Source organism: Crinia signifera, chromosome 9 (assembly GCF_055691185.1).
Source record: "Crinia signifera chromosome 9, ASM5569118v1, whole genome shotgun sequence".
Classification (NCBI taxonomy): domain Eukaryota; kingdom Metazoa; phylum Chordata; class Amphibia; order Anura; family Myobatrachidae; genus Crinia; species Crinia signifera.
Window position 1 is genome coordinate 33,073,704 of NC_139225.1, and position 13,966 is coordinate 33,087,669.

General features: G+C 46.3%; 1 long non-coding RNA gene across 4 annotated transcripts in view; it reads left to right on the plus strand.

The window, feature by feature from the left end:
* The first annotated feature begins 11,906 nt into the window (after window positions 1–11,906).
* Window positions 11,907–13,966, plus strand: part of LOC146035363 (uncharacterized) — a 45,502-nt gene continuing 43,442 nt past the window's right edge. Inside the window, exons 1-2 of one of the 4 annotated variants that reach the window (XR_014460624.1) lie at window positions 11,907–11,985; window positions 13,796–13,860. This is a non-coding gene — a long non-coding RNA (uncharacterized LOC146035363). The other 3 variants (XR_014460623.1, XR_014460625.1, XR_014460622.1) reach the window with 3 other exon arrangements.

Consider the following 13,966-nt stretch of genomic DNA (forward strand, 5'->3'; position numbering starts at 1 on the left):
ACGCTGGCATCTTTAGCAGATATTTTGCACATATCTCTCAGAGTTGTTGGCACTCACAGGGTTAATAACGGTGTGGTTACAGGCTAAATGCTATTAGAACAATTATGTCATTTCAGGCTCATCCGCGGACAAAGGGCTTAGCAGAACTGTTTAATACAAAGAAAACAACCCAAAGCTGTTCATATGAAGAAACACAGATTGGAAGATCATTAGTGAGAGGAGATAACGACGACAGAGAAAATCACCAAGAATTACTTAAAATGCTACATGGAAACGTCATGCTGAACACATGCAAAGCACACGTAACGTCTATGTATGTATGTGCATCATTCATGCGCCCCGACGATTCCATGAGATTGACACGTGTGATATTCCTTTATGAGGGAGAACTCGTACATACAGCTACAGCAGGGAACCTCAAACTATTTTGCTCTGGGACCCCATCAGACAATAGGACCCCAGCAAGTTACTGCGGAAGTTCAACACATCGCATGTGTAGTCAGCAGACAGGACATGCATGGCGCAGAAGCATTGTGGAGGCACAAAATGATGGGAGGAGTCTAAAATAACAGACAATTCAACAGATTTTCCAGAAAAGTCATCAGCCTGATGGTCAGCAACATGGAGACGTGACCCCATGCTCAGCAGGTCGGGACCCACTTTGGGGTCAGGACCCACAGTTTGAGAACCTCTGAGCTACAGTAATGCATATCTCCCAATCTCCCAACTCTGCCAGGTCTGCAGGCGGGACGCTGCTGCTGCGCGCCGCAGGCGGCCGAAATTTTCGGAGGGGCTCTCCCGCGAGGCCACGCCCCCATTTTGCCGCTATGGGGGTATGACCCAGAGGCTCTGTGAGACTCTAGCCATGCCCCCAGCCCCCTGGCTGCCGGGAATAGACGCTGTGCGCATGCGCACAGTGTTTATTCCCCGCTGCTTAGCAGCTGACAGGGGGGACTCCCAACAGCCCCCCCCCACACCGTGGGACACTGCCGCCCGCGGGTGGGACAGCGGGACAGGCCCTGATAATCGGGACTGTCCCGCTAAAATCGGGACTGTTGGGAGGTATGATAATGTATCTATATAATTTTCCTCTAATATGAGCACAGCAGATATATATGGCATTAACTCAATTGTAAAGTGCAACAGAATATGCGCAGCGCTATATAAGTAACTGTAAATAAATAAACTCACTCATATTGGACACAATGCATGACTTTCTGCAGACCACCGGGTGAATCTCAGGGTCAGTTCCTTGGGCCTGGTCTCTCATATGTTGGCAGACAGCACAAGGGGCCTAATTGATTGCAGGGCAAATTTGTTCACAAAATAGGCAAAACCATGCTGCACTGCAGGTGGGGCGGATGTAAAACGTGTGCAAAGAGATTTTGATTTGGGTGGGGTGTGTTCAAACTGAAATCTTAATTGCGGTGTCAAAATAAAGCAGCCGGTATTTACTCTGCACAGAAACAAAATAACTCAAATCTCTACACGTTACATTTGCCCCATTTGCAGTGCAGCATGGTATTGTCCGTAATAAGGTCTGAATTGGGCCCATGGAGGGTGAAACAAATCAGTTTAACGACCATTGTAGGGCTGTGCTGTCAGCATTAATGCTTAGGGCACTTACTAACACCTTATTCATGACTTTTATACCCCTTTTTCCAGGGGGGGAGCAGTTCCACCCGGGAATTTCCCAAAATACACAGGTCCTTTTTCTGTGTGAATGGGTCGACCCGGATCTTAAACTCCCAGTCTCCTAACCCTGCAAAAAAACTGGGCCGGAGCCCCGGAGTTTAAGATCCGGATCGACCCTTTTACACAGGTGAAAACCCTGTGTACTAGAGCAGTGGTTCCCAACCCTGGTCCTTAACCCCTTCCTGACAGAGCTAGTTTTTGCGTTCCTGACAGAGCCATTTTTTTCAAATCTGACATGTCTCACTTAAGTGGGGATAACTTTTTTTTGCTTTTACTTATCCCAGTGGTTTTGAGATTGTTTTTTCGTGACACATTGTACTTCAAATTAGTGGTAAATTTGGGTCGATACAGTCTGTGTTTTTTTGTGAAAAATACCAAAATATCGTGAAAAAATGGAAAATTTAGCGATTTGCAAAATGTTAAATTTTCTGCTTGTGAGACAAATAATCTTACCACTCAAAATAGTGAATAACTAACATAGACCATATGTCTACTTTATGTTGACATCATTATTTCAACTTCCTTTTCATTTTTTGGGACACTAGGAGGCTTACAATATGAATAGCAAATTCTCAAATTTTCAAGAAAATTTCAAACACTGATTTTTTTAGGGACCAGTTCAGTTCTGATGTGACTTTGAGGGACTTGTATGTGAGACACCCCCATAAATGATGCCATTTCAAAAACTGCACCCCTCACAGTATTCAAAACAGCATTTTGGAAGTTTGTTAACCCTTTAGGTGTTTCACAGGAATTAAAACAAAGTGTAGGTGAAATTTCAAAATTTCTTTTTTTTTGCAGATTTGCAATTTTAATACATTTTTCTAAGGAACACAGTACATTTTACTAGAGAAATGTGACTAAAAATTGATTCCCCCAATTCTTTTGTTTTCATAAATATCCTATATGTGGCCCTAGTGTGCACGGTGACCAAACCACAGGCTTCATAATAGAAGGAGCACCTACTTGATTTTGGAGCCTCCTTTTTATGAGATTATTTTTTAGGCACCATGTAGGTTTCTAGGCACCATAAGATGCTAAAAGTTAGGAACCCCCCCACAAGTGACCCCATTTTGCAAACTACACCCCTCAGGGAATTCATCTAGGGGTATAGTGTACATTTCAAACCCCCAGGGGTTTCACCAATTGTGGTACAACTGGGCAGTGAAAATGAAAAATTATTTTTTTTACACAAAAATGCAGTTCTGGCTCCAAATTTGTCATTTTCAGAAGGTATGAAGGAGACAAAGCACCCCAAAATCTGTGCCCCAATTTCTCCCGAGTACGGCAATGCCTCACATGTGACCAAAAAATACCAGTTGGGTGCATGGCAGGACTCAGAAGGGAAGGAGTGATTTTTGGATTTTGCAGCTCAGATTCTGGTGGAATTTTGGTGGGTGCTATGTCGCATTAGCAAGACCCCCCAAGCACCAATACAGTGGAACCCCCCCACAAGTCACCCCATTTTGAAAACTACACCCCTCAGGGAATTCATCTAGGGGTATAGTGTACATTTCAAACCCCCAGGGGTTTCACCAATTTTGATACAAGTGGGCAGTGAAAATGAAAAATTACATTTTTTTACACAAAAATGCAGTTCTGGCTCAAAATTTGTCATTTTCAGAAGGTATGAAGGAGAAAAAGCACCCCAAAATCTGTGCCCCAATTTCTCCCGAGTACGGCAATGCCTCACATGTGACCAAAAAATACCAGTTGGGTGCATGGCAGGACTCAGAAGGGAAGGAGTGATTTTTGGATTTTGCAGCACAGATTCTGGTGGAATGAATGGTGGGTGCTATGTTGCACCAATACAGTGGAACCCCCCCACAAGTCACCCCATTTTGCAAAGTACACCCCTCAGGGAATTCATCTAGGGGTATAGTGTACATTTCAAACCCCCAGGGGTTTCACCAATTTTGATACAAGTGGGCAGTGAAAATGAAAAATTACATTTTTTTACACAAAAATGCAGTTCTGGCTCACAATTTTTCATTTTCAGAAGGTATGAAGGAGAAAAAGCACCCCAAAATATGTGCCCCAATTTCTCCCGAGTACGGCAATGCCTCACATGTGACCAAAAAATACCAGTTGGGTGCATGGCAGGACTCAGAACGGAAGGAGTGATTTTTGGATTTTGCGGCTCAGATTCTGGTGGAATTTTGGTGGGTGCTATGTCGCATTAGCAAGACCCCCCAAGCACCAATACAGTGGAACCCCCCCACAAGTCACCCCATTTTGCAAACTACACCCCTCAGGGAATTCATCTAGGGGTATAGTGTACATTTCAAACCCCCAGGGGTTTCACCAATTTTGATACAAGTGGGCAGTGAAAATGAAAAATTACATTTTTTTACACAAAAATGCAGTTCTGGCTCAAAATTTTTCATTTTCAGAAGGTATGAAGGAGAAAAAGCACCCCAAAATCTGTGCCCCAATTTCTCCCGAGTACGGCAATGCCTCACATGTGACCAAAAAATACCAGTTGGGTGCATGGCAGGACTCAGAACGGAAGGAGTGATTTTTGGATTTTGCAGCACAGATTCTGGTGGAATGAATGGTGGGTGCTATGTTGCACCAATACAGTGGAACCCCCCCACAAGTCACCCCATTTTGCAAAGTACACCCCTCAGGGAATTCATCTAGGGGTATAGTGTACATTTCAAACCCCCAGGGGTTTCACCAATTTTGATACAAGTGGGCAGTGAAAATGAAAAATTACATTTTTTTACACAAAAATGCAGTTCTGGCTCAAAATTTGTCATTTTCAGAAGGTATGAAGGAGACAAAGCACCCCAAAATCTGTGCCCCAATTTCTCCCGAGTACGGCAATGCCTCACATGTGACCAAAAAATACCAGTTGGGTGCATGGCAGGACTCAAAAGGGAAGGAGTGATTTTTGGATTTTGCAGCTCAGATTCTGGTGGAATTTTGGTGGGTGCTATGTCGCATTAGCAAGACCCCCCAAGCACCAATACAGTGGAACCCCCCCACAAGTCACCCCATTTTGCAAACTACACCCCTCAGGGAATTCATCTAGGGGTATAGTGTACATTTCAAACCCCCAGGGGTTTCACCAATTTTGATACAAGTGGGCAGTGAACATGAAAAATTACATTTTTTACACAAAAATGCAGTTCTGGCTCAAAATTTTTCATTTTCAGAAGGTATGAAGGAGAAAAAGCACCCCAAAATCTGTGCCCCAATTTCTCCCGAGTACGGCAATGCCTCACATGTGACCAAAAAATACCAGTTGGGTGCATGGCAGGACTCAAAAGGGAAGGAGTGATTTTTGGATTTTGCAGCTCAGATTCTGGTGGAATTTTGGTGGGTGCTATGTCGCATTAGCAAGACCCCCCAAGCACCAATACAGTAGAACCCCCCCACAAGTGACCCCATTTTGCAAACTACACCCCTCAGGGAATTCATCTAGGGGTATAATGTACATTTCAAACCCCCAGGGGTTTCACCAATTTTGATACAAGTGGGCAGTGAAAATGAAAAATTACATTTTTTACACAAAAATGCAGTTCTGGCTCAAAATTTTTCATTTTCAGAAGGTATGAAGGAGAAAAAGCACCCCAAAATCTGTGCCCCAATTTCTCCCGAGTACGGCAATGCCTCACATGTGACCAAAAAATACCAGTTGGGTGCATGGCAGGACTCAGAAGGGAAGGAGTGATTTTTGGATTTTGCAGCACAGATTCTGGTGGAATGAATGGTGGGTGCTATGTTGCACCAATACAGTGGAACCCCCCCACAAGTCACCTCATTTTGCAAACTACACCCCTCAGGGAATTAATCTAGGGGTATAGTGTACATTTCAAACCCCCAGGGGTTTCACCAATTTTGATACAAGTGGGCAGTGAAAATGAAAAATTACATTTTTTTACACAAAAATGCAGTTCTGGCTCAAAATTTTTCATTTTCACAAGGAATGAAGGAGACAAAGCACCCCAAAATCTGTGCCCCAATTTCTCCCGAGTACGGCAATGCCTCATGTGTGACCAAAAAGTGGCAGGACTCAGAAGGGAAGGAGTGATATTTGGATTTTGCAGCACAAATTCTGGTGGAATGATGGTGGGTGCTATGTCGCATTAGCAAGACCCCCCAAGCACCAATACAGTGGAACCCCCCACAAGTGACCCCATTTTGCAAACTACACCCCTCAGGGAATTCATCTAGGGGTATAATGTACATTTCAAACCCCCAGGGGTTTCACCAATTTTGATACAACTGGGCAAAATTACATTTTTTTACACAAAAATGCAGTTCTGGCTCAAAATTTTTCATTTTCACAAGGTTTGAAGGAGAAAAAGCACCCCAAAATATATGCCCCAATTTCTCCCGAGTATGGCAATGCCTCATATGTGACCAAAAAATACCAGTTGGGTGCATGGCAGGACTCAGAAGGGAAGGAGTGATTTTTGGATTTTGCGGCTCAGATTCAGGTGGAATGAATGGTGGGTGCTATGTGGCATTAGCAAGACCCCCGATGCACGGTGAATTGATGGACCTAATAATCCATAGATGTGTGGTATATTTTAAAACACTCCTTTATGCAAAGGCCGGGTTTGTCAGGGCAAGTTTCACAGTGGAAAATAGTTTCCTTTCTTATTCCCCTTTTATAACAAACTTTGCACCTTTTTTGTGTCCTGCCCTTTTTTGCAGTGGAGGGGATTTCGTTGGGAAAATGCTGCCCTGGTACAATACGGGGGCCAGTACTAGAAGTACTGGGGCCCTCTGCCTGCTGGTTCCCAAATATCAGGCCCTTTATGACTTCCTCTTGAAAGTGCATAAATGTCCCCCTCTGGCCGGTAGAACGGAATAGCACGTAAGCGTTATACAGTGCCATCTGGATGATATACACGGCCACCTTCTTGTACCAGATTTTTGTTTTCCGCAGGGCACTGTACGGCTTCAGTACCTGATCTGAAAGATCCACTCCGCCCATGTACCTATTGTAATCCAGGATACAATTAGGTTTTGAGGTGTGGGTACTGGTACCTCGTACAGGGACGGAGGTGGTACTGTCTCCGTGAATTGTTGTCAGTATAAGGACATCCCTCTTGTCCTTATATTTGACCAACAACATATTTTCAGTGCATATTCCCCTGCTTTCACCCCTTCTCATTACTTGGGCAATGTGCGTTTTTGGGAGGCCTCTTTGGTTCTTGCGCACAGTACCGCAAGCTGCTGTACCTCTTGAACCAAGGGCCTTAAACAGGGGGATGCTAGTGTAAAAGTTATCCACATAGAGGTGATAACCTTTATCCAGGAAGGGGTGCACTAAATCCCAGACAATTTTTCCACTAACACCTACGAGGGAGGGGGGGCATTCTGGCGGTTCAATACTTGAATCCTTCCCTTCATATACCCTAAACCTGTGGGTGTACCCTGAGGTGCTTTCACACAGTTTATACAATTTTATGCCATACCTTGCCCTCTTATTGGGAAGGTACTGGCGGAATTTAACCCTTCCTTTAAAATGTAAAAGGGACTCGTCCACACAAATGAATTGTTGGGGGATGTACATCTCCTCAAATTTGGCGCTGAAATGATCAATGACCGGCCTGACTTTGAATAGCCGGTCAAAGGTGGGATCATCTCTGGGTGGGCACTGTGCATTATCGCTGTAATGCAGAAATTTAAGGATCATCTCAAAACGAGTCCGGGTCATGGCCATACGGTAAAATGGGGTACTGTACAGAACATCTGTACTCCAATATTGCCTAATTTCTGGCTTTTTTACTATGCCCATATGAAACACCAGACCCCAAAACGCCATCATCTCTACTGCATCTACAGGGGTCCACCTAGCAAATGATGACGTGGGGTTTTGAGCAATAAACTGCTGGGCATATAAATTAGTTTGGTCCACCATTAAATTTATAAAATCATCAGAGAAAAATAATTTGAAGAAGTCAATTTCTCTGAGACCTGTGGAATCAAATTGGATTCCTGGGATGGCCAAAAACTCAGGAACCTGGGGCTCAAAATTGGCTGGTGGTGGGATCCATACGGGATCAATCATTGGGGGGGGGGGGTCTCAGCTGCTCTACGGGGGCGTCTTTGAGGGGGTCCCTCATCACTAGAGGAGGAAGATGAGGTTAACACAAATCCTTCAAATTCCCCGCTTGCATCACTGTCTGTGTCACTGTCAGAGGCAAGCATGGCATATGCCTCCTCCGCTGAGTACATTCTTCTGGATGACTGGGATGACATTTGGGATGACCTTTGGGATGCCATTTTTATTTTTGTGTTTGTGGTTGTGAAATGTTTCAACACGTGTATAGTGTAGGGGGGGGTACAAACTTTATTTCAACCAGGTAGTGTGTATGTAGTGCAGAAAAAAAAAAAAAAGGTCCTGCACCAAAAATTGAGCACAGATGTTAGTCAGTAACGACCGTCACTGAACAGCGCTCAAAGGCAACAGGAATTTATTAAAAAAAAAAAAAAAAAAAAGGTCCTGCACCAAAAATTGAGCACAGATGTTAGTCAGTAACGACCGTCACTGAACAGCGCTCAAAGGCAACAGGAATTTATAAAAAAAAAAAAAAAAAAAAATCAACCCTGTGCCGAAAAAGCTGATCAGTGATGTACGTCACTGATCAGCGCACAGTGGCCACAGGACACCCACAAAATCACAGTGTGTGTAAAAATACCCACAGCACCCTCAAAAAAAAAAAAAAAGGTGAGGGGCAGCAGGTGCACAACCTTTGGTGCAACTGGCAGGTATATATTTCCTGCAGACACAAAATATAGCACTCTATCACTCTCTGTCACTCTCTCTCTCTATCTCTCACTATCTATCACTCTATGACACTGCAGCACTGACAGGAATTTAAAAAACAAACCCCTGCACCCCCAAAAAAGTTGCTGATCACCTCAGATATAGTGATCAGCACAAAAGGCGGGGGCAGCAGACACAAAATTTAGCACTCTCTATCACTCTCTCTCTCTATCTCTCACTATCTATCACTCTATGACACTGCAGCAAACCCCTGCACCCCCAAAAAAGTTGCTAATCACCTCAGATATAGTGATCAGCACAAAAGGCGGGGGCAGCAGACACAAAATTTAGCACTCTCTATCACTCTCTCTCTCTATCTCTCTATCTCTCACTATCTATCACTCTATGACACTGCAGCAAACCCCTGCACCCCCAAAAAAGTTGCTGATCACCTCAGATATAGTGATCAGCACAAAAGGGGGGGCAGCAGTCAGTTATATAAAAAATATATATCACAATCTGTCACTATCTCTCTATCTCTCTCTCTCTATCTCTCTCTCTATCTATAACTCTATTACACTGCAGCAAAATATAGCACTCTCTGTCACTAGGCCTCTCTATCTCTCTCTATCTCTCTCTATCTCTCTCTATCTCTCTCTCTCTAGCTAACTGCAGCAGCACAACACAGCACAACACAGCACAACACAAGTAGCAAGATCCAGGCAGTGATCAGGTAAGTATTTTGCACGTTTTGCACGGATCAGGTCAGTATACTGCGGCAGCCAGGCACGGTGACCACACTGCACGCAATTCCAGACCGGAATGGCGTCTGCAGTGCAGTCACCGTTAGTTTAAACCCCCCTCCATGGCTGTGATTGGTCCGTCGGTCCGACGAACCAATCACGGCCTTTGGGGGCGGGCGGGGTGAGGTGGGGTGACACCAGTGTCACCCTTACACCCCACGGTGATTGGTGCTGTACTTTACAGCACCAATCACCTCCGATCCCATGTCACCGGCGAACGTTATTCGCCGGTGACACAGAAAACGCTGTAATTGGCTGTTCACACTGAACAGCCAATCACAGTGATCGGCGACGGGGGGGCGGCATCGCAGCCCCCCCCGGGCACGCAGGGACATGTCTGCTGTCAGGGACAGCAGACATTGTCCCTCTGTCACTGCGTCTCTAGACGCAGTGACAGTTTTCAGCCATGACGTATATATACGTCATGTGTCGGGAAGTACTTCCCGACCATGACGTATATATACGTCAAATGTCGGGAAGGGGTTAAGTACCCCCAACTGTGCATGTTTTGCAGGTCTCCACACAGACTCACAAGTGACATAATTAGCTCCACCTGTGGATCTTTTAAAATGTGCCTGAATAATCTGTGCACCTGCTGGTGACCTGGAAAACGTGTACTGTTGGGGGTACTTGAGGACCAGGGTTGGGAACCACTGTACTAGAGCAGTGGTTCCCAACCCTGGTCCTCAAGTACCCCCAACAGTGCACATTTTCCAGGTCACCCGGCAGGTGCACTCATTATTCAGGCACATTTGAAAAGATCCACAGGTGGAGCTAATTATAGCACTTGTGATTCTGTGTGGAGACCTGGAAAACATGCACTGTTGGGGGAACTTGAGGACCAGGGTTGGGAACCACTGTACTAGAGCAAATCTCCGGGTCTAAAGAGGTCTGACAGCGGCGACCGAATTACCCCCTGATGCATTATGCCACACACTGCAATGCCCATGATACTATGCTGCACATGGCAATGCCCCTGCACAATATGCTGCCCCTGATACATAATACATACCTCCCAACTTTGCCGGTGGACAAAGAGAAATGCCTGCGTCACCCGATACTTTTCAATGCTCATTGCCAAGGGGTCAATGCTTGTTGCCAAGGGGTCAATGCTTGCCGCTGCCGCCACCATGACTGCTTCACAGGTGTCAGGGGTGGAGCTATACTCAGTGTCCTGTACCCTTGGCGAGGAGAAAAAAACATCTATTCGTTATGCTTGCCATCGATGAAGGGAAACCCTCTGGTTCTCCCCCATCGATGGCAAAAATATTCTACATCGGTCATAAACCATCAATGATTTTAAATCCTCAATGCTCATCTACACTCATTATTTGCTCCTATTCACGATTGCAGGACTTTCTTTAGCTGCACACACTTGATTTAAAATCACCGATGGTCTATAACCAATGGTACTGTAACTACTTTTACCATCGATGGGGGAGAACCAGATGGTATGATACAGAGCTATTGAATATTTTAAATTTTTCACCCGGTGTTCCACTCTTTCACTGCCTGACTGACAGCCAGTTGCATTGAGGAGGTGGGCAGGGGGTGGAGCAAGGACAGTGTTCCTGAAAATGCAGGCGTGTCACCAAAGAAATGGACAACACATGAAATACTTGATGTGAGTTTTTCTCATTATCGACACCTGAGCAAGTGGATCTCCAATTAGTGTACCCCATACCCTCACATTGCCTGCCATGACATGGGCAGGTGTCCACTTGTGCGCGTCAACCTTTTGACTAGACACTGTTGGCCTATCATCCGGATATCAGCAACCGCATGGTATTGGACCATGTGGCATTCAAAAAACACCACTGCTTCTGGTAACACTTACACAAACTCAGCTGTGCGAATATGTCCAAATCCCGTCGTAACAGGTTCACCATCTAATGATTGTTACACTGGGCACCAGTCATTGCAGGAACCGTATAGCCCTGGACTTACTCAGCGGTGGCCTGGAGTGGACGTCACACACCCTCCCCTGTAGCGCTCAGGCATGCCGTTTTCCATGCCGCTCCCATCGGTTTCCTAGGCACACCTGCATTTTTCTCATCACTCCCAGTAAACGTCTGACTTCCACCCCCAGACATCTACTTCCTGTCATTCACCTTGCGAATGGCGTGCAAATAGAAAAAGTAATACGGCCTCACTCATGCGTACTGCGAGCGATATGCATGCGCAGTGTATCGATACAAATTCATAGCCGTGCAAACAGGTCTGAATCAGGCCTTTAGCGTGAAAGCTGTGACCCGAGTCGGACCCAGGTTTGCGATGTGAAAGCGGTATTATAGGGATGTATACAATATGTGTGTGAGTATATTTCAAGCAATAACTTCTGTTCTCTCTATATGACCAGGGTTTCAAGCATCACTTTATTGAGCAGTATATATGAACTAAACCCTCATTATATTACCATTATTGTTGTGAGTGCAGAACCTCTGCATCTATATAAATATCTATATATATAGATATATCTATATATCTATATATATATATGAGGGTGCAGTATAGGAAGCCTCCACAGGCAGGGATACAGGCCATGTGGCCGGGTCAGGGCTGCACATCTCCCTCCAGTGTATGATGTGAGATCTGTCACAGGAGCAGCAGTAGAGTTGACTGAGACGCACATCCCTCAGCGTCCACGCGGACTAATGACAGGGCCCCCACGCCACGTGACCTGCCTGCCCCTCCCCTATGCGGGTCGCGCCTCGCTGTGAGCCACCGCTGACCCCGCTGCTCTATAACGAGGCTTGAGTAAGTGAGTGCCATAGAGACTGGTGTCCCGGGGGTGAGGGCGTACGTCCTTCGCCGGGAGCGGACCGACCGACCAAGCAGCTGCTGGAGGAGGCGGTGTGTGTGACATGGTAGCCGTGTCTGACCGGGAAACTGACGCGTTGTTGCGGCGTGGGGGTACTAGCTACTAGCTAACTAGCATAGTCTCTCGTCAAATTAGGGATGGCCATCGGGGCGATTACCATCGATAACTGTAACCATTATGCTATGTAGTTGGTGGCCATCAATGGTTGTCCTCTGTGCCTTTAACATAAGTGGACATTAATGGCAGCATCCCATGAAATCGATGACCATCGATGGTGACACCAAAGCAAGGATCTGAAGTGACCTTGAATGGCAGCATACTATTTAGTGGGTGGCCATTTATGGTTGACTCCAGTGCCAATGGTGTAAATGACCATTGCTGACTGCACACTATGTACTGGGTGACCATCAATGGTTTCATCAACCGATGGCGATCACTTTTGTTTGGCTAAGTGGACCTTAGACAAGCAGAACTTGTGGTGGGGCTGCATGGGTGTCAGGGATAGAGCTATGCTCCACCAATTGATGGCAAATGTATTCTGCATCAACCATAAACCATGGATGGTTATGAAACATGATGGCCTTCCCTAGCGTGTAGTGTAGTCCCTTACTGGTAGGGTGGCCAATCCCGGGATCGGGATCGGCGGGATCCCGGGATTTGGCCCCCAAAACGCCGGGATTTCAATCCCGGGATTGGAGTTTCCAATCCCGGGATTTCTGGATTAGACTGCGCATGCGCGCAGTCTAATGCCGGGCAGCGTCTGAGCATCGCTCAGACGCTGCCCGACTTCTCCCGGCAGCACTGTGTGCAGCGAGACCTCTCAGCGTGAGATCAGGGGTCATGCTGCGCAGGCAGAGGACGCGCCCGGCATTGTAATGCCGTGCCGGACAGCGCGCCCACCCGCCCAGCCCAAGCACCCACCCAGCCAGCCAGCGCGCCCACTCGCCCAGCCCAAGCGCCCACAGCCAGCGCGAAGCCAGCACGCCAGCGGCATGGACGACCCGTCCCCCCACAACCGGCAATCATCAAATGTAAGTTTGTGGGGCAGTCTTTTAATTAGGAAAGCCAATCCCGGGATCCCAGGAATCCCGGGATTGAGCATTTTTCAATCCCGAATCCCGGGATTGAAAAAATGCCCCGGGATTGGCTTCCCTACTTACTGGTAAGGTGGCCCCTCAGAATTAAAAAATCCTATTTAAAAGACTGGTCAGCCGCTGATTGGCTGAAAGCTCTGTCAGCCAATCAGCGGCCTCCTATTCAATCAGCTTTTGAATAGGATTTTTCAATTCTCTCGCCAGACCCCGCCTGCTGCTCGCAAGACCGGCCCACCGCACCATATCAGATGCAATACATCGTGGGTGCCCCTGGTGGCTGCACATAAGATAAGATGCTTATAGGCATGCTATACGACCCCTGAGTCTGTTTCCATGTGCACGGGACCGCACATCGGATCCGATTTCTCTGCATGATCTGCCAGAATCGGGTGAAATTGGTCCCAAATCGTTTAGTGTATGGGGGCCTTAAGGGGGTATTAATCTTTGACGATGTTTTTAACAGTTGGAACATCTGCACTTTTCGCCGATTTTCCATTGACTTTACATTTGACCTGTCCAATTCAAATGCCAATTTTTGGACTGTTGGAAAAATCAACACCGTCGGAAAGCCTGTGGATCGGCGAATTTACTGAACGGTCCATGTGTTTTAGCCAAAAATGCTGCCGTTTACGACTATTTTCCCCCCATGCAGATTCGACTTATATCAAAGCTGAAACTGCATTGGCGTACAACCCACGGCAGCTTCTATTGGACCTAGTAAGTATCCAGTGAGTGCCAGGTTCAGTGGAGCTTGGCAATGACTATTTCAGGTATTACTGGTGAATTTTATTGTACACTGCTGCAGGCATGAAATAATTTCTGA